The sequence below is a fragment of the Dipodomys merriami genome, unplaced genomic scaffold (genome assembly GCF_024711535.1).
Source record: "Dipodomys merriami isolate MVZ:Mamm:240054 unplaced genomic scaffold, mDipMer1.0.p SCAF_2, whole genome shotgun sequence".
Classification (NCBI taxonomy): domain Eukaryota; kingdom Metazoa; phylum Chordata; class Mammalia; order Rodentia; family Heteromyidae; genus Dipodomys; species Dipodomys merriami.
This window is the reverse complement of record NW_027203381.1, coordinates 32,488,588-32,508,770: the sequence shown is the minus strand read 5'-3', so window position 1 is coordinate 32,508,770 and position 20,183 is coordinate 32,488,588. Positions and strand designations below refer to the sequence as shown.

Sequence of the window (20,183 nt, the reverse complement as noted above, 5' to 3'; positions counted from 1 at the left end):
TGTATGTTTCCTTTAAGAGAAATGTTAAATTTTGAATCATTAAAATGGTAAGAATAAACACTGTGTGTGTATGGATGAGAACTTTGTGTATATGCTGGCCATAAAGTGAGTCATGATTTACTTATTACAGTAAGAACAGTTCATTGCTTTAAAAGCTCAGGATATTCTCCACCTTCCTCCCTGAATACTAGGGCTTGCACTCAAGGCCTTGTGATCTTGCTTAGTTGATTTGCTCAAAGCTGGCACTCTACAACTTGAATGACGATTCCACTTCTAGCTTTTAGATGGTTAATTGGAGATAAGAAATCCATGGACTTTACTCCTCTGGCCAGTTTCAAATCTCAATCCTTAGACCTCAGGCCTGCTGAGTTGCTATGGCAAGATATACTATTTTCTGAACAGCCACAATTTGGCAGAGGCAAATTTACCAACTCTATTCCCTACTGTTGTAGGGAGGGTGTCTTATCAATCATTCTAACACTGACATATTATGCACAACATCTAATATGGTGCCAAATAATTATTGAAAGGAGTAAACTGAATTTTCAAGCAATTCTTTTTCAGGTAAATTGTTAAAAAAAATCATAGGATCTTATGTGTCTTGCGTTATGCACTTGGAAATTATGCTTTTATTCTGGTATCTCCGATGTATTCATTGGCTTCTCATGACTTAGTATATGGGTAATAGATGTTATATTGTAAAATCCTCAAATAGTGACCTAACTATGCACAACATCCTTGCCTTATTTTTTGTAACAAAGTTACCAGAGTTATGTGGCTCCAAGGTAGATTGCATTTATGTCTCTCAGAGAGTGCTATACTTCAAAACATACGTGCCGATCAGGAAGACTTGAGATAAATACTCCCTGCCACAATATTTTGTAATTTTTACAGACTAGCTAAATTCTTGACTTCGAGTTTGTTAAGGAAATGAAACATGAAGATGATAATTTTGGGGGCTAAGGAGATTGTTTAGTTGAATTGTGCTGAGAAAAGATTTATACACTACTCCAATATCTGTGTAAGGACAGAGATTTAAACATAAGTTGTGTTTGAGATGAAAGTCTCTCTTGCATAATCTGGAATTGTTTACACTCTACTTAGTAGGTTTTGTTATTTGTGTTGTTTTGGTTTTCCTTTTTCACTATGATGTATTTCATTTTGTCAATAGGAATATCATTGCTGTGAGAAAATGTTCATATGATTCATGTACCAGAAAAACAAAACTTGATCTTCCACTCCCTCCTTGGCCAGCCTTGAAAACCTAACCTGGCCCTGTGTTCTCAAGTGTTCTCACATGTTCTCAGTGCTCTCTGTTCTTGTAAAGGTGATGTTCATTCATTTTTACAAATTTGTATGTATATCATAATAAATATTTAAATAAAAAGACAATGTTCACAATACCCTATTCTCTACTGCTTCTGAGTGACTTCTCATATGTTACCAGAAAGATTGCTGAGTTACAAGAGTCCCCTTTGGTCTGTGTTCATTCCTGAGATCTGATTGAATGAGAATAGCGATGTTTTTAGAAGAGCATTGTTTGGCTTTCCCAGACGGAAAGGAAAAAGGAAAACCCAGTGAAACTTGAATTTCAGGTCAACAATGAACAAATTCTACTTTTAACAAAATATGTAGAGAGGCTGTTCAACTTGTACTGTAGTTACAACCCAATAAACTCATTATCAATGAAAACCTAGATCAAATGAGCACATAGCACTCCTAGCCAACTGAACAAAATGGTCTAATTTAAAATTAAGGTATATCACATTGGTGCCAATGAACACTTAAAGCATGGTAAGTCAGGAACTGTCTATATTTGTTATTTATTCACATTTGACTGGTAAAACAATTATATTTCTGCTGGCCAAATGGGGCAACCATCTTCCTAACAAAAGCAGGACACTTCTCAACAAAGTAGCCCATTAAGAACCTATGGATTTGTCAAGGAGAGGCCTTGTACTATTGACACAGAGAAAAATCCTTCTCGGTTTCAGGGGTATTCTTAGTTGCTCATAGTAATTCACAAGGGAAAAGAACAGAGTCACAGATCTAGAGGAAGAATGAAAGTCTCCTATCTTGCTGGGTTCTCAGTTGGAATCCAGGTTAGTGAGAAGAAAATATATACAAGTCTGTTCACATCCATAGCTCATGGGAGAAACTCAGGTGATAGCAACTCAAACAGATGTTCAATTGAGTTCATATTGCTCAGAGCAAAGTTACTAATAATTGAGCAAGGCACAGGTCACAGAATTGGACAGACCTCCAACCAGAAGAGGTTCAGAGAACTCAGACATTCAGCAATGGAAAGCAGGGTTTAGACAGAAGGAAATGGAAGTAAGGGCTAAACATATTTGATAGGTTACAGCTCCGTATTTGTCATATTTGCACAAAGTCAAAAAAGAAGTCGTGTGTGACCAGAGGAAATTTGGCATCTGTGATTGGTTGAGACTTACCTTCTTGTTATAGAAGGAAAGTCTCAAGTGTAATCCTCCCTTCATTTAACTCCTGGGCTAGGTGGCAGTCATTATGGAGGGACTCAAGGTAGGAGGTACCCTAAGCACAAATTAACTTTAACCATAAACCAACTTTGACTAAAATAAACATGGTTTGGGCTTTGGGGCAAGGAAGACAATTTCTGGGAGAGTCTCTTGAAAAAGGATGACAAACAGGGTTAAGGGTTGATAGAAGTCAATACCTCTGCCATTTACAGGAATCCCTTATGAGTTTTGACTCATCCTATTCTTCTTGGTACAGAGACACCATTATAACTTTCCTTCATAGATGGGAAGTTCCCTCGCAAAAAAAAGATAAACTTACATTCTGTCTTCAGAACTGTGTTTCTAGTTTCTCAAAATAATCAGGCTAAAGTAATTGCTATGGTAAAGTAGTATAGAGAGGAGAAGCACATTGTGCTCTCCTCCACTGACAATACTACTGATAATAAACTGATGATGATCACTTCAAAGCACCAGTGCATCAAGACTGCTCTATTTCTGGGTCCGGGAAGTCTACCCCAAGTGTCACATTAGAGCAGCATTTGGCTGATCTCTGCAGAGTGTTTGCTAAACACCACTCCATCAGGTGTACACATACCTGGAAATGACATGATTCACAAAGCAAAGGTCATGGGAATGAAATGGAGACTTCTGGGAAGGAAAAAGGAGGACCATGAAGGAGGGAGGAGGAGGGATAAAATAATAGAGGGGTAAATGTAATCCAAGTGCCGTATATGTGTGTGTGTGTGTGTGTGTGTGTGTGTGTGTGTGTGTGTGTGTGTGTGAAAATGCAAGGAAAAAATCCTTCCAGTGTATGACAACATACAAGAATAAAAATAAATAAGATGACATGCTGTAAGCAATAGTCTTCAAAATACTAAATGTTATGTCTTTAACACATCAAAAAACTCTTATTTTTTCTATTTTACTGCCATTCAAATCTTCTACTATTACTGAATTTTGAATGTACTTTGCAATCTCTTAGATGCTGAAAAATGAACTTTTTCATGTTCCTACTCATTATCATTTCTCTTATACATTTAATTTTTTCTAGTTTAGCTTCTGAATTATAAAACTTCACATACATGCTATTGTGTATACCTTCAAAATGAACTTTTAAGCTATAATGAAATGTTTGTACTATGCTTTATCTGAAATTAAAATAAATAACGTTTTCTTTTTTCCTTTTCTGTTTATATTTTTAGCCACTTCTTCTAGTTCTATTTTTATCATTTTTTATGATTTTCCCCCAGCTAGCATCTCACACTTTTCCCAATCTGGTCTTGAAGCATCATAATCCTCCTACCACTACCTCCTACCTACCTAGTACTAAGAATGCACTGTAAAGCCCAGACCCAACATTCTTAGGTTTAGTATTTCTACAGTTTTTCTTTGTTTTTCTGTTTCCCATTTGTCTGTGTCTCTGTCATACATTGCTGGTGAACAGGGCACAGGTAGGTCTTACATCCTTGTCCATTTGAGGAGTGCTGAACTTTTATGTGTAGTCGCTGAAGCCTTCAGCTTGGTGTCCACTGCTGCTATTCCATCTGCCTTTTCACTCTTTCCTCCTTTTAGGCCTTCTGTGGTGGGAAGTGTGTTTAGACTACCATCACGGGTTTATGTCCTTGTGTGTAATTAAACACAAGCTCTGTCAGCCTAGAAAACCTTTCCATGAGGCTACAAGAGAAAGCAAATACTTCAATAAATAAATAAAAACCAAGCCATGTTGTGATATGTATCCTTGATGACAAATAAAGAAAATGCAAAGACTCGAAAAGTCTCCTATTTCCTTACAGGTATCAACAGAATAAAGGATGATTGTAAGTTCACCTTGAATAAGCCTAGTCCTCGTCCTGTACTTGGCTGTCTGCCTGACACTGCTCAGCCTGTTATTCATCATTATTTCTGCTAAATCTAGTGCTGTTCATGGTGCTGTACCTAGTGCTCACTTCTAGCACCTACTTATTGGGTGTCATGCGGGTCGGCTGAGGCTGGAGGCCGCTGGGTCTGCTGGGATAGGCCCGAGCCCCAGGGCGCGCGCCCTGTCCACGCTCCAGCGCTCACACACGTGGACGTCATTGGTAGCTCGCGGCATTGGTGAACGTTGCTCATTCGATTTGCCTGCGACTCACCGAGTTGGCGGGAAAACGAAATCCCAGAGCTAAGGACTCTGATCACAGAGCTCCGACGCCTCTGAACCGGCGCCATGGGCGCCTATCTGGACAAGACTGGCCTGCCCCTGCCCGCGGACAGCCCGGCGCAGGACGGCACTGAGCGTCACGCACCTGCTGGCCCTCAGGAGCCCTCGGCCTCCAAGAGCATCCCCCTGCTGTCCTCCTGGGCGCCCATCTCTCTTCTGAGAGCCCGCAAGAGGCCATCCCGCGGGCATCCTGCCGCTGGGCCCAGGCGTGTGCTCAGCTCTCCACGGAGACGCTATCTGCTGCAGCAGGCCCGCCGTGCCCTGCTGGGGCCGCTGGCTGCTGTGTGCTGGAACCAGCCTCCCCTGCAGACGCTCAGCAGGAGACTGTGCAGCGCGCTGACCCCGAGGATGCCCGCTCAGCACAGCGCACCTGCGCCTCCCCAAGCGCAGGCGCACACCACCGACTCCTGCGCACAGTCTGCGCCCTCCAGCAGCCACCCGCCCGCGGGGGACCACCACACACTCGCCGAGGTGCTCCAAGACAGGAAGACCAATACCATGGCTGCAGACCACCAGGACTCCGACTCTGATCCACAGCGCAAGAGACCGCGCCAGGACGGCGCCGGGGATGGAGAAACATCGCCCAAGCCCCCGAAGCCGTCTCAGGTACTGAGCTCTGAGTCCTTCCAGGGGGGCCTCGCTGCCCAGGGCTCCCGTCAGCCCTCACAAGAGCAATGGCACCCCTCTTCTGGGAGGCCCATGGCAAGCGGGCGGGCTGCTGGCAAGCCTGGCTCTGGCCAGAACGGCCTCTCCTGTCGCTTTGCTTCCACGCGGGCCGGGGCCCAGCTGGGCAAGAGGTCAGGTCTTGCCTCCCTCTTCCTGCCTGGAGGGAGGCTGGCCAAGAAAGCCAGGGAGGAGCGGCTGCCTCCTCATTCCAGGGCTCCAGACACTGCCATGGCCCCCGTTGCCCAGTCCCCCCCAGGCAAGGCCCCAGACTCCCACTTTCCCACTGTGCACCACCTGCAGGTCTCTAACAAAGTCCAAGCAACCAAGGCCACCTTCCCTAGCACTAAACGAAGAGTCCGGTTTAAGATAAAGCACAGCCAGCCTGCCTGCGCTGCTCCTGCTGAGACTGCCAACTCTGCCAGGCCAGGCCCCGCTTCTCCAGCTCTACCCAAAGGGCATCGCCTCAGCTCATTGGCATCTAGCGCCTCACACAGCAGCACCACCCCCTCCGTCTCATCCCAGGCTACAACCACCAAGCCTGTGGAGGGCAGCGTGGGGGCCCCACCCTCAGGGCCGCTCTGCACAGAGCCAGCTGCTGCTGACACCAACACGCACCAGGTCAGTGGCCCTGACACTGCCACCCCCACTGTGGCCTCGGGCAAGTCAGATTCACACTCAGGCTCAGAGCCAGCTCAGGGCCAGGCCTGTGCCACTACTTTGAATATTCCTCGGGGCATTATTTGGGCTCTGCTGTACTCTACTCCCAGATCCCCTGTGTCTCTGCCCTCCCATGGCCATTTCTGCAAGCGTCAGGGCTCTCCCAGCTCGGTAGCAGCCACCTGCTCTAGCTCGACGGGCTGCCCCAGCCCGCGCAGCCCCTCGCCTGACTCTACCACCAGCGAGGGCAGCTTGAGCTTCAACCCCACAGCCAGGCCTGCCTTCCAATTTCCCTCTACCTCCCGCGTCATGCCGACTCTCCGCATCCACACCAAAGGCCGCACCAAGCTCCCCTGCGGGGACAACAAGCCAGTCCCTGGCTGCTCATGGATGCCAAGACAGGATGAGGCCGCACACACACCTGCTCAGCCAGGGCCGGCCACAGCACAGGCCCAGGTGGCTTTGGGCTCCTCAGTCCTGTCTGCTTTGGGCTATCAGAAAGGCCCAGCCTCCACCTTCTGGGCCCCTGCCAGCATGCAGCCCTCCCAGACCCCTCTCACCACCATTGGCTGTCGGGTCACCTCTCAGCCCACCACCACCCCCACCATTAGCAGCAGGATTGCCAGCTGCTCTCAGGCCGCCTTTCCATCTGGCTGCTTGGATGCCTCAGCTGGCCCTCGGGGCTCTGGACTCACTGGGACCACCCCAGGCCCTAGCTCCTCTTCTGGAGCATTCTTCTTCCCAGCCTCCATCTGTGTAAGCCGTGCACAGCAGCAGCCTCTGTGTTGGAGCCACCCCAAACACACCCATGGCTTCAGGGGAGTTGGGCCTTGGGGCTCAGCAGTCCCATGCCTTGCCACGGGTGTGGCTTCAACCCCATGGCATTACACTAACAAAAAATAATCCCTGTTCCCCTCCCATTCCCTTCCCCCAAACAACCACCCTTGTCTGAATCTGGACCCCAAAACCTGCTAGGGAGAGGCTCTCAACCTCAGCAGTTGCACAAAGCAAACTCAGCCTGGATCTCTGGCTTCAAATGGCCGACTTGGAAGTTAGCAGCCTGTGCCTAGTCACTTCTGGAGGAAGTGGGCAACTCCAGAATGGGCAGGAGGTCACAGGATAGAAGCAAGAAGCCAGATACCTGACTTCATCAGTCACCCAGGTGAGGCTGGAGAACTGAAGTAATGTGAATATGCTGTTCACTGGCTCTTCTGAGTCTTGTGTAGTGCAGAACATGCTCAGTGGCTTTTCCACCTTCCTGTGATCTAGAACATGGGAAAGCTTTGCTGCAGGTTGGGTTTCTCATGTGATATCATATGGTGGGACAGATGGAGCATTCCTAATTTTATCTGCTCATATTGTCTTCCTCTATCTCTTGTGGGGATCAAATTTACCCTATCTTCTGGCTGTTTTGTCCTAATCTATCCCCAATTGTTTCTTCCTCTTATAATGACCCTGTAATCTTGCTTTGTCCCAATAGATGCACATCCATTTTGTCCTTCACAGCAGTCTGAGTGTTCATCTCCAGCCCTCTCTACCCATTCAGGATTGGTGGCCAAAGACATCATGGCCGACCAAGGGAGAGACCCTCTCTCAAGGTCAGAAGCTTGTGGAGCAGGCACTATCCCATGAACTTGCTCCCCTTTACTCAGCCACCTGCTACTACCAAGACAACAACATGTGCCTCTCTTGGTTTGGATGGTCCAAGCCTGGTCCTGTGGCACTGTGTGATGCTCCAGTGTGCTGCTCTTTGTAGAAGAACTGAATGGTATGTGTAGTCTTGTTGGCAGGGCTAGATCTAACTGTCTCCTGAATCCTAGGCATGGTTCATTAATGTGCAAAGTGGTACCAAGTGAACGCCACAGTGCTGGCTCCTGCATATTTGGATGAAATTTTTACGGGTTTGGCCTCATAGACCAGATATGATGTTTCAGGGGAAGCGTAGCCCTCCCATTCCCTTACTGGCTTCCCAAACCCAGGTATAGGGAAGCACCTCCGGTGTGTATCAGGAGACCTGGACTGACCACCTTTGGAAGCCAGACCTCAGTTTTCTTGTCCCCTTCACTCTCAATGTAGATACAAGATGTTGCTTACCATAATTCTTTGCATTTAGAGTATTTTTAAAGTTTGCATATCATACTAGAATTATAAGTTTCTCTATTGTGTTGGAAACTAGACCTTACTAGTTTTCATAGACCCTTGTTCTCAAATCTAGATATTTGTTAAACATTATCTGCATTTGGCAATAGTTTACCATCTTTCATTCTGTTCTGTAGTTATTGTCAGTTAATATTTTGTTCCTAGTCCTGCCTTCTGTTTCTTCTCAACTGTATATTTTTGTGATGATATGCTTTTGCCCTGGCAGTATTTTAAAGCTTTAGGAATAGTTCTTTGGTATATAAGTAAGTCATTTATGTTAGAAATTGTTCTTTAGAATCCATATTTCCATCCTTCTTAACTATACCATTTGTTACAATATTCTTTTGCATTGAGAGTAGATTAAATGATTGCTTACTCTTCTTTTGGGGGGGCGGGGGATCCAGTCGAGGGGCCTGAACTCTGAGCCTGTGCGTTGTCCGTCACATGTTCAGTTCAAGGCTAGCGCTCTACCAGTTGAGCCACCTTGCCACTTCCGGCTTTTTTCTTTTTTGCTTATGTACTGCTGAGGAATCAAACACAGGGCCTCATGCATGCAAGGCAAAGGCTCTACCACTGAGTCACCTTCCCAGCCCCCTTGTTTACTCTTCTTTAGCAGTCCCTTGTCTTAGAAGTTAGTCTTTATACTTCACATAAGCTTCTTTCTCAACTCTACATATTTATGACAGTATTTTTACAGTGACAATATTTTAAAGATTTACTTACTCTTCTTTAAATTATAGAGTCATCCTTTGTGTGTTGGAAGTCGGATGGATTCCACACATAGCACTCATTCTCAACTGCTAATACCTGTCCATTCTGGAGGAAGCTGGCAGTTCTAAAAGATGAAGGATGTCACAGGACAGAACAAGCCACGTACCTTTACTTCAACCGTCACTCAGGTGGGGCTGGAGAGCTAACACAAGAGCTCTGCAAAGTGGTCACTTGCTCTTCTGATTTTCTGTGTAGTGCAGAACTTGGTTAGGTGGGTCTCTCCATTTTTTCTAGTTGGAGAAGCTTAGCTGGGCAGTAAGTCTGATGAGCATTTTATGAGTGGGACATTCCTAAACTTTGCCTGATTGGATTGACTTTAAACAAGTGGTTCTCTTTCTCTCCCTTTTTCAGTGATAAAATATCCCCATATCTGGCTGCTTTCTGATCATCCATTCCTATTGCCTTTGTCCCCTGCAATGACTGTGAATCTTGCTTTTTCCCACTAGGTGCAGCCTATTTTCTTCTGCACAGCAGTCAGAGTGTTAACCTCCAGCCTTCTCTACCAGTTTAGAACCTAAAGGTCACTGGATGATGGTGACTCAGACATACAGACAGATCCAGAGAGATACTTCCTCAAGGACAGAAGATGTTGGAGCATGTAGGTTGCCATGAGCTACTTCTACTTGCTCCTCTTTACTCAGTCACCTCTGTACAGACAACATCTGCCTCTCTGGGTTTTGATTGACCAAGCCTTGTCCCGTGGCACTGTGTGATACATGAGCTACTCCTTGGCAGATGAACTGAATGGTATATGTGGAGGCCTGTTGACAGTGTCAGATTGAACTGTCTCCGGACTCTTAGGCTTGGCGAATCAAATGAGGAATATTGTACCTGGTAAAGGCCACAATGTTGGCTACTAAATTTTGGAGTGCTGCTTTGATGTGTGTGGTCTGGTAACCAGAATATGATGCTCCTGAGGAAGCAATGTTTCTATCCCCACCCCCACCCCTATCACATAGTACCTGTTTACCCAACCTAACTATTGCTGAGCCCTCCCACTGTGCATCAGTGGACTGACCACATTGGAAACCAATCCTCAGTAGATATTGGTTAACAATGTTCTTTTCTATTTACAGTATTTTAAAAGTTTGTATAGTATGCTCTACTTACAAGTAACGATTTAGTGTTAGAAATCAAACCTTACTAGATTTCTCATACTCTCATTCTCAACTCTAGATATTGGTTGTAATTTTTTGCATTGGCAATATCTTATCATTTGTGTTCTGTTTTATATTAAATAAACTTTTTGTGTTAGAAAATAAATTGTCTTCAATATTAACTCTAGAAATCCGTTGCAATAGTCTTTTACATTGACAGTATTTTAAATGTTTGCTTGCTAGGTATATACTAAAGTCCTTCTTGTTGGATGTCAGACTTTAGACTTCATATATTTTTGTTCTCAACTCTGTTTGTTCCACTGTTTTTTTGCATGGTCAATGCTTTAAAATTTTTAAAATTTGTTCTATAATCATAAGCAAATCCTTTTGTTTTGCTAGTAAAGTAACCCTGAAAAATGATAATGCCAGAATACTCTTTGGCATGGTGACCACATGGACTGTATGTTTAGAATACATTCTATACCATGAAAGCTCACTCTGGGTCCATACTCCCACATAGTCCCTTGTCTCCTGGGCTGTCTGTAAACTTGCCACTGATTTTAGTTTTAAAATGGTAAAATAGAAATTTTCTAGGGATTTTTCTGTGCTTTCAATTGTTGTGGATTCCATGGAGTACTTCTCTTAAGGAGCTACACTCAGCTTTCCTGTGTGGCTTGTGCTTTTCACAGCGTGGCAGCTCAGTTCCAAGAATTTTCCAGAGGAGAGGACTGGAAGCTGACAGTTCTCGTGTTTCCAGTTCTTTGACAGTGAGCTTGGATTGTATAAGAAAAGAAAAAGAGCAGAAAAGAGCAAACTCCCACTTACCAACCCTCTATATTCTGCACAAAATCCTGGGAAGGGTAACCAAGTCTCCTTCAGCCCAGCTAAAGAGGAAATGGTGTACATTCCCCAAACCCCTTACAACTAGGATTTCTTTAAATATTAGGCAGAAAAAGTGAAGTCAGGGTAGTGGTGGGGCAGGGCTTGGAAGACAGAAATGGAGATGACATGGAGGGGTTGAAGTGCAATCTTATGGTGACTGAGGAGGAGTTCCATGGTTTCAGTAGCAGGTGTGTCCACTACAGTGTCCACATCAGAGGAGGCCTTGGTCTAAAGCTCTCTTTTCCCACACTGCTAGGTGAGTTTGTTCAGGGGGATCTAAGGAGGGAACAAGGCATGGGAATCTGCAACAAGGACAATTCTGAGATGGCTGTCAGGGAGAAAGGTGAAGGCTTTGTTAAAGCCAATCTCCATCCAAGTGACAAGTACTGTGTTTGCTACTTTTCTTTATGGCACCCTCCAGGTGCCAAAGACAGGTAATTAGCTACTCTTTACAGCTAGTGGAGGGGAGAGATGGGTACTATCTTTGCATTTAAAAATTGAAGCCTCTGGGAAGTGGTGCTGTGGATCAAGAGGTAGAGCGCTAGCCTTGAGCTGAATTGCTCAGGGACTAAGCCATGGCACAGAGTTCAAGCCCCACAACAACAACAACAAAAAATAAAATGTAGCCTCCAGTCATTCAGAAAGCTGTGCCTGAAAGTTGGCAAAAGATGGACATTTCAAGTGGGGAGGAATTACAGGAAGAACTAGCAATTGCAAATTAGTTTATATACTTCAAAATAGTGAAGAAAAATGAGAGGGGAATGGGGGAGGGAAAGTCTTTGACTTAATGTACCTGGCAAAATGTATTTGTTCTCTATTTGGTTTTCAGCTGAGACTTCAGTGCTAGCAATTGGACAGTACAAATACAGACCACTGTGAAAAGTTTCTGTGGGGGCTGAAAACTGGATCTTCTAAGGCTATGGTATGAACTGACAACATTCAAAGTAACAGAAGAAAAAGCCTGAGGGAAGGCACTGGGAAAGTACAAGACTGGAAGACAGAGCCTGACTTAGAGGTTCAGATCTGTAATCCTAGCTACTTAGGAGGCTGGGTTCAAAGGATTGTGGTTCAACCTAGCAGGGCAGGAAAGCCCATGAGACTCTTTTTTTTCTTTTTTTATTGTGAGAATACTGTACAGAGGAGTTACAATGAAATGGGCAAGATAACAAGTAATTTCTTATCAAGTATTGTTGCCCTGAGACTAATCGCCAATTAAGCACCAAAAAAGCCAGAGGTGGAGCCATTGCTCCAGTTGCAGAATGTGAGCCTTGAGCCCAAAGGCTCAGCAGCACCCTGGGCCAGAGTTCAAACCCCAGAACACACACACACAAACATACACACACACACACACACACACACACACACACAGGAAGACAAGCAGAATTGTGAAATACAAAACTAAAAAGAAGGAGCTGTAGACATCTGGGAGAAAGGAGAAGGGGAAGGCTCTGGAATGTTGGGGCAAGAAGTTCACTGTAAACATGGGTTGTTTATAACATTTCAGTTGGGGATTTATGTAGTAAAATATTTAAATTCTTGTTTTTTATTTTTTTATAATTTTTGTCTCCTGGGTATACTGGAGATGACAGTGAATATCTTAAACATATATTAATGTAGTCCAAACAGTAACAATTTGGCTTCAGAAATCTAGATATTCTCTGATATCACACAACACCATGCACTCCCTTTATAATGATAACTTTATGGGCTTTTTCTGTAATTAATCATTAGTTTTCTGGTTTGTACTTTTAAACAATTATATAACCTAAAACTTCCCTTTTCTTTATATTATGGATGCTTCTGCCTCCTCAAGTCTGTTGTTGAATGCCTCTAGTGAGGGTTTCGTTCCAGGTCATCATGTTCATCTCCTTACTGAAATCCTCACTAGTTGAAATGTCCTCTTCTTAATTTCCTGGACTACTTTGTGGGTTCCTAATATTTGTCATGTCACTAAGTATATCTGAAATAGGTGATTGACTGTTTTTGACTACTAAGCCCAATGTGTAAGCTTCCCTGAGGATCACTTCACTTTCAGCAAGACTCTGATCTCTATGAAGAAGCAATTTGCTTCTTTCTATGCTTCATAATTGTTGAAAAATGAACATCGAGTATTACGATGTGGTCGGTCTGTAAACCAGACTGGTCTTCCCAAGGGATTCATTGAGTGCCCTGTTTAAAGGCTCTCTTTGTTTGCGTGTGGATATTTGCAAATCCTTTTTGTCACATCTGCCTGGATTCCTCATTGAGTGTACTCACCAAAATTTCTGTTCCATTGTCCCTTGTCAGTACCAAACAACAAACAATGCCTTCAATCTGTAATCTTAGAAACAGTGTCTCTCCCCAGGAAGCACTCATCTGGTGACCAATATGGTCTTCTAGAAGCCAAAAGGTGTGGATTCTCATAACCTCCCTGGCTCTCAGGTGATGGCTGTTTCCCTGGAAAGACAAGACCTACTCTGCCATCTGAATTGCAATTTATCTTTCTATGATATCTTCAAATTCTGATCCCCAGTGCCCTAACATAGGTGAAACTGAAATGAACACTTGCTCTGTGCTACCGTGGACAGACCCTCTCTTCATCAAGGTTGAGAAGTGGCAGCATTCCCTACTTCTACCAAAGTCCACCATCACCTTGCAATGTTCCTATTTCGCACCAAGTGGGAGAGTCTTATAAACACGAAAATGAAAGAATAAAACCACAATGACCATACAACAGTAAAACCAGAATTTTAATAGCATATCAGTAATCAAGAAGGGCATTTTCCACTTCCAACCCTCTTCTTCCCAATCACTAAATACTTTCCTTTCTGCTATTCATTCATATAAACTATGAATAGATCAAGAATCCACACTTCCACAAATCCAAATCTCCCATGGTCTCCAATGCCCAGGATGCTGTCTCTGCATGAAGACACAAGGGAATGCCATGCTGTCCAACCTACCATGATGTTTTTGTGCAGGCTTTATGTCCTGTGTCCTTCAGCAGGATCACCCCCAACGACACAGGAGTCTCCTGCCTGCTTGTTATTAGAGTCACAGAGGAACAATCAATGCTCATCCTGAAGCACAGCTCTGGCTGTTGCCTGTGGAGGGGTCTCAAGTATGAGGGGAAGATTTGGCAGGTGGAGGCTCAGGTGATCCCAGAAGTCCCTGGAGGTGGTTGTGAGGCTGCTCTCCTCACCTGTGGAGAAGCCAGGACACTAAAGGGTGCCCCAGCCTGGGAGCCAGGTCTAGGGGCTTCCAGAGACTATGCACAGCTGGGCTTTTCTGGGCCAATTGTATGAACTACAAGCAGAGAAAGGATCTTGGTCAATCACCGTTTCCCTATTCCCTTCCCGGGTCTGAGTGAGGTATCACAGAGACATGAAAGAGAACACAGAATGCTGAGGTCTCCCAGCCCAGGAATGGAGCTGCTCAGCGAGGAGGTCACAGCATCAGACCCCCATATCCTGATGGGAGCCTAGTATCTTCCCTGGCTCCCACCAAGACCAAGTGTCTTTCACACATTCACAATCGCTAAGAGCATCTCGGTATGGAGGCTTTTATTGTCAGTCTGGGTCCAGGGCTCCAATGTCCATGACAGGTTGCAGTTAAGACAAAGGTTGGATATGAGGTGACCCCATGTCATGTTTGAGTCCCTCCTAGAGTCTCCCTGGAATTCAGAGCCTAGTGCCCAGCCCTCACCAAGCCCTGTATAGTGTCACACTGACCCATGCAGACCTCAGGCCTCAGGCCTCCATCTTAGCCCATTCTCACTCCCCCATTGCCCCCTCCCCAAGCCATCTATGCTCAGTCTCTCCAATCTCCCAAAGCAAGCAATAAAATTCTCTTCTTTTATTATATTGTCATAGCTGCAGCTCACTTGTAGCTGCTTCAACCGCTCAATGCTATCATATTCTTGGCCAGAGACAGCACAAGGTAGTGACAGGGCTGGGCTGTGAGGGCCAGGGAGAGACGAGTTTTGCAGGCTTTGCTCTGGAACCCTCCACTCAGTGCAGCCTGGTTGCTCTGTGCTCTCACAGCTGTGTGCACACAGTGGTTCACAAGAAGCTCTATTGATCCCACTTCCTACCCCATCCTGCCTTCTGGAAAGACCTTCTCTTTATACCTAAAGTCTACATTAATAAAGGGGAGCAGGCAGGACAGAATGGATGGCCTGTGAGTCCCGGCCCATCCTGTCCAGGCAGCTGCCACTCACCTTTATCAACTTCATGTAATGTGCTCCTTCCTAGAAGGAATACAACAACATAGTCAGAAAGAGGCCTGTACTCCCTTCAGACCTCCAGGCCATGGTGTACTCTACCCCAGAGGACCATATATGCATAAAGAGGACTGGGACCATCTTTTAGATGAGCACCCAGGCTGAGGTTCAAGGATGCCTTGTTTAGCACTTCTGAAGATACAAGATTGAGGCTTCAGGGAAAAGCCAATGCTTGGACACTGTGTTGCTTGTCTCATGAAAGCCTGGCGTAAAATTTCCCCCTGTCCACCCTTGAGAGATTTTCAGTCCAGGCTGGGCAATCTGTCTACAGCTCAGTGGCCAGGTATCTCTGGGTGTCACCTGGTAAGATGGCTGCAGTGAATAGCTCAGAGGATGGTCTTGAAATTTCTCAGGAGTATTAAGAGCTCAGGCCCCTCAGGGGTCTTTCCCCTTCAACCTCGGGCCTGCACCTGGGCTCTGGCTCCTCACATCCAGGGGGTCCTGATAGGCAGTGTCAATGGTACATTAGGAATATTTCCAGGCAGGAAATGACGCCCTTGGTTGTAACTTGTGGGATTGGGTGGTTGCTGAGCAAGGCCCAGGGCCCTGGCAGGAAGCTCTGCCTCCATGCATCTGGAATGGCGACTTTACTAGGGCGCACTTATGCAGACCTGCTGCTCCTCTTTACATGGAAAAGTCAGGAAAGATACTCAGTGTTTTGTTTTGTTTTTTTTTGGTCAGTTCTAGAGGTAGAACTCGGGGCCCAGGTGTGATCCCTTAGCTTTTGGCTCAAGGCCTGTGCTCTAACATCTGGGCCATGGCACCACTCCCAGTTTTTACAATGAATCCAAGATAAGATTTGTCTGTGTACTCTGGGTTCCAACACTGATCCTTACCTTACCGGTGTGAGTTGCTGCCACCCAGTCTGGCATATTTTTAAGGAATCTGTGCTGTCCACAGCACAGTTTTTTTCTCTGGCCATCAGCAGCATCTGCTCTAGGGAAAAGCACAGAGCCACACACCTCACTTCAGATCAACATCCTGCATCTGCAAGTCTGGATTCAAACCCAGTGGGCCCTATGCTCATTTGGCCCCTGGGGCAGTGGGCCCTATGCTCATTTGGCCCCTGGGGCAGTGCTAAAGGATCCCATTCCAGAGTAGGCCTCTCCCCTAGACAGCTTGAGTTCTGGGCTTCCTAGAGACAGGCCAACACAGTTTGAGGAAAGGTAGCCACATCCCCTTTGGCTTACTCACATTTGACAACATGGTTGCTGTTAAATCCCTGCAGGTCACAGGACTCCAGTCCTGGGGCTCATCTGTTCCAGGAACCACCCTGTGCTCTCCCTGCAACACACCATTGCCAAAGACCTCTTTTTACCCACAGTGCCCCCACCTGTCTAAGGGCCAAACAGCCTTTCTCTTCCCTCCATCCTGAAGTGAAAGTCATGAAACTTCCCACAAATGAGGCAGGATAAATTGACGAAAATGAGGTGTGGTGAAGGCAACTCAGATATATGGGATTTAGGTCCTAGCTACTCAGGAGGCTGAGATCTGAGGATCGCGGTTCAAAGCCAGCCTGGGCAGGAAAGTCCGTGAAACTTTTATCTCCAATAAACTACCAGGAAACCGGAAGTGGTGTTGTAGCTCAAGTGGTAGAGTGGTAGCCTTGAGCTGAAGAGCTGAAGGACAGCACTCAGGCCCAGAGTTCAAGGCCCATGACCGACTGAAAAAAAAAAAAAAAAAAAAATATATATATATATATATATATATATATATATATATATATATATATATATATATGGGATTTAGAAACATAGAGGTGCCATCTATGTTCCAAAGAGGTGCATTTCTCACCCCCAAAACTAACAATTATGGGGTAAGAAGGTGGCTCAGTGGTAGAGCGCTTGCCTTGCATGCATGAGGCCCTGGCTTCGATTCCTCAGCACCACATAAGCAGAAGAAAAAAAAAAAGCTGGAAGTGACACTGTGGCTCAAGTGGTAGAGTGCTAGCCTTGAGCTGAAGAGCTGAGGGACAGTGCCCAGGCCCAGAGTTCAGGCCCACAATCAAACCCCCCCCCCAAAAAAAAAAACCTAATAATTGTTTGGCAAGATATGTGCCTTCCTGAGAGAAATGCTCCCCTTAAATATAAGCAACTTCTTACCCCAAGGTAAGGATCCTTATCTCAAGGATAAGGATCTGCTTTATGGCAGGAGAGTTCTTACCTGGAAGAAATGCCCCAAACATCCAGAAACTCAGCAACTGTAAAACCAGGAGTTATTGAACAAAGATAAAACGCCTATCTTTGCATAACTTTGAAGTCAACCCTCCTGCCTTTACCATATAAATATTCCTACCAGCCAAGGACCTCTTCCTCCTTCCCTCTCTCCCTCTCTCCCTCTCTCTCTCTCTCTCTCTCTCTCTCTCTCTCTCTCTCTCTCTCTCTCTCTCTCTCTCTCTCTCTGTCTCTCCCCCCCCAGAGCATCTATCTACCCTCTGTCAGAGTATACTCCTTCCTTCCTGTTTTTTATCTGCTTGTCTGCTTGCCTGCCTGCTTGCTTACTTACTCAATAAACCTCCACCAACTTTTCTTACCATCATGACTTGTCCAGAAATTCTTATTCTGCAATCTAAGTCAAGAACCCTAAGTGAAGAGTCCCCACTTTTAGAGGGGAAACTTCACAAACCTTTACCTGCATCCAGTGACACAAATGCCTTCAGGATGGAAGTGATTGCCACTTGTGCTACCTTACTCTTCTGTTTTCTGCCGCCACCTCCCCAAACCTTTAGTAGCAGCTTTCTGCTCCTGGAGTAGTTGTTTTCAGGGAAAATCATTTCTGACAATGAAGTGAGGAGGCTGGCTCATAGCCATCCTGGTGCCTTGCTGGGTGGAGTGGGGATTCCAGCCAGTGCAGATGTCATGCTGTTTAGCCTTAGGAGAGATTTGCATAGAAAATGCCGGCCTTCAGCTTCTGAGTAAGCCTCTCAATATACTTCTATATGGAAAGTCTGAGGTGCATCCCTTATCTGGAAGGCCTAAGGTGACCCCTGAGCTACTTCCATGGATGGACAGTTCTGCTGGTACCTGAGCTAATTCCTAATAGGGTCTGCTTTTGTTGGGCTTGAGTACCTCCACCCCAAGCATGTAGTTTTTGTCTTTAAAAGCTTTGTGAAAGCTTTGTTCGGGGCTGCAGGTCTTTGAGACAGGAGTGCCTGTAGATACCGACTTTCTAATAAAGACTCCTCAAAATGCGGCTTCTCCATTTTCTCATGATTAGATTTGCAATTGAGATTAACCTTACAAGGACAGCTCTTGGAATCTCTGGAAACTGTCACTGCAGGAGGGGCAGAGAGAGCTGGTGACAGTTGGAAAGGGGGAGGGGAGGAGTGGGACTCCATTTTGTTTTAGAACCAAGATTCTAAACTGCCTACACCAGAGGGTTAGACTCAATTGCCCTGAGCCCTAAGGAGCCATGGGCCTGGAGAGGCTCTTCACCCTCTTCCTGACCAAAGGGGGCACCACCCCATTTCTACTGTGCAGCTCTGCTTTGATTTCAGCTGGACCTGAGATCTGTGCCTACCCCAAGAAACCTGGAAAGCTCCTGTGTGTCTCTGTCCAGATTCAGCAGCAAAGGACTGACCAGGGCCCAGGCAGTGAGTTTCACAGCCCAGCTCCCTGCCTGGGAGTGTGGAGCCCCCTGCTGAGGGCTTGGTGAGGGGGCAGGCAGCCCTCTGGTGCCAACAGCTCCTGTGGGAAGAGAGACGCACCTGAGACGCCCTTTCCATGTCCTTTTCAGGCAGTTGAGGCTGCACTCTGCAAAAGAGAGACGATGGTGTGGAGGATGGCAAGGAGAGGCTCCTCAGGAGGAAGACTGAGTGAGCCCCACCTGATAACACATCGCACCTGTGTCAATGGGCGGCCCCCTCCTGAAGACAGGGATGCAGGGAGCAGGGACCGAGGGCAGGATGTCAGCGCTCCCCAAGGTCTGGTGGGAGGAAGCGGTGAGCACCAGCGAGCACCAAGCAGCATTGCCCTGGGTTGGATTGACATTGATGAGGTTCACAGAGGACCCTGACCGCAGGCTACCCTCAGAGTAGAGGGAGCCGAAGGAGAGTTTGAAGCCTGCCACCCTACCCTGATCCAATGTTCTACAAGGTTCTATCTAGGGGCCTTCATGTTGTGTTCTCCTAGACAAGTAGTGATGACGCAGAAGGACACGTAGTTGAACTGTACAATAATAGCCCAGATGAGGGATCAAATGCTTCTTGCCCTTCTGTGCCTCTGGGACCAGATGGAGCCCAGGCAGTGGTTGGCACTGCTTTCCTGAACAGCTCCCGGAGAAGAGAGTCTCACCCACCAGGCCCTGACACAAACCTCAGCGCCCAGACCCAGGCTTGCATCCCTGAAGTAGGGGATGGGCTCAGAAAATGGAAGAGGTGACTTGAGCCTGTGGGAGTTTCTGGGTCTGGTGTGCTGACCACGGAGGACCGTCAGGACCTGAGTGACCCTACCTGGTTCCAGTGACTGCGCCAGGAAGTAACTCTGCCTGCCTGGCCCCTGCATCAACTCTGACCCTCACCCAGCCACCTCATATCTATGTCCTGGCCCACATGCACAGTGCCTACCACGAGGCCCCAGTCTGTTGTCTGCCCTGGGCTCTGGCGCATAACAGGTTGCTGAATAGTACAGGTCTCCTGACACATGAGGGTGAGCTGTGGGCTGCACCTCTGTCCCAATGCTTGGTTGGCACAGCTATTGGGAGGGGAGCGGGTCTCGTTTCCTCTTTAGTGACTGAACTTAAGAAACTTGGTCTAGTCAGGGTAAGCCATGATGGAGCTCAGGGTGGAAGAAACCTTGGGCTCTAGGGTAAAGAATAGCAGGATAGGGCAGCAAAGTTCAGAAGGAAGCCCCCTTCCATCCTGCCCTGCCCAGGCCCTCACCACATCCAACCATGTGAGCTGCTCTGCCACCTGGTGGGGAAAGCAAGCCAAGCATCTCCTCTCTCTGCCCACTGTCTGCGGCAAATAGGACACGAAGCTTCTCCTGACGAAACAGATGCAGGATCGGGCTCAGAAT

The 20,183-nt window shown here is 46.4% G+C and overlaps 1 long non-coding RNA gene across 3 annotated transcripts; it reads right to left on the bottom strand.

Moving 5' to 3' along the window:
• Positions 1 to 13,625: 13,625 nt before the first annotated feature.
• On the bottom strand, positions 13,626 to 18,417 carry LOC138831586 (uncharacterized). Of its 3 annotated transcripts, none has more exons than XR_011373390.1 (6): positions 17,800 to 18,417; positions 17,332 to 17,368; positions 16,363 to 16,452; positions 16,005 to 16,104; positions 15,106 to 15,135; positions 13,626 to 14,192 (listed from the first exon to the last, which is right to left on the bottom strand). It is a non-coding gene; the product is annotated as an uncharacterized lncRNA (long non-coding RNA). The 3 variants fall into 3 exon arrangements; XR_011373389.1 differs by having other exon boundaries at positions 16,005 to 16,099; XR_011373391.1 differs by having other exon boundaries at positions 16,005 to 16,099; positions 18,192 to 18,417.
• Between the last annotated feature and the right edge of the window lie 1,766 nt (positions 18,418 to 20,183).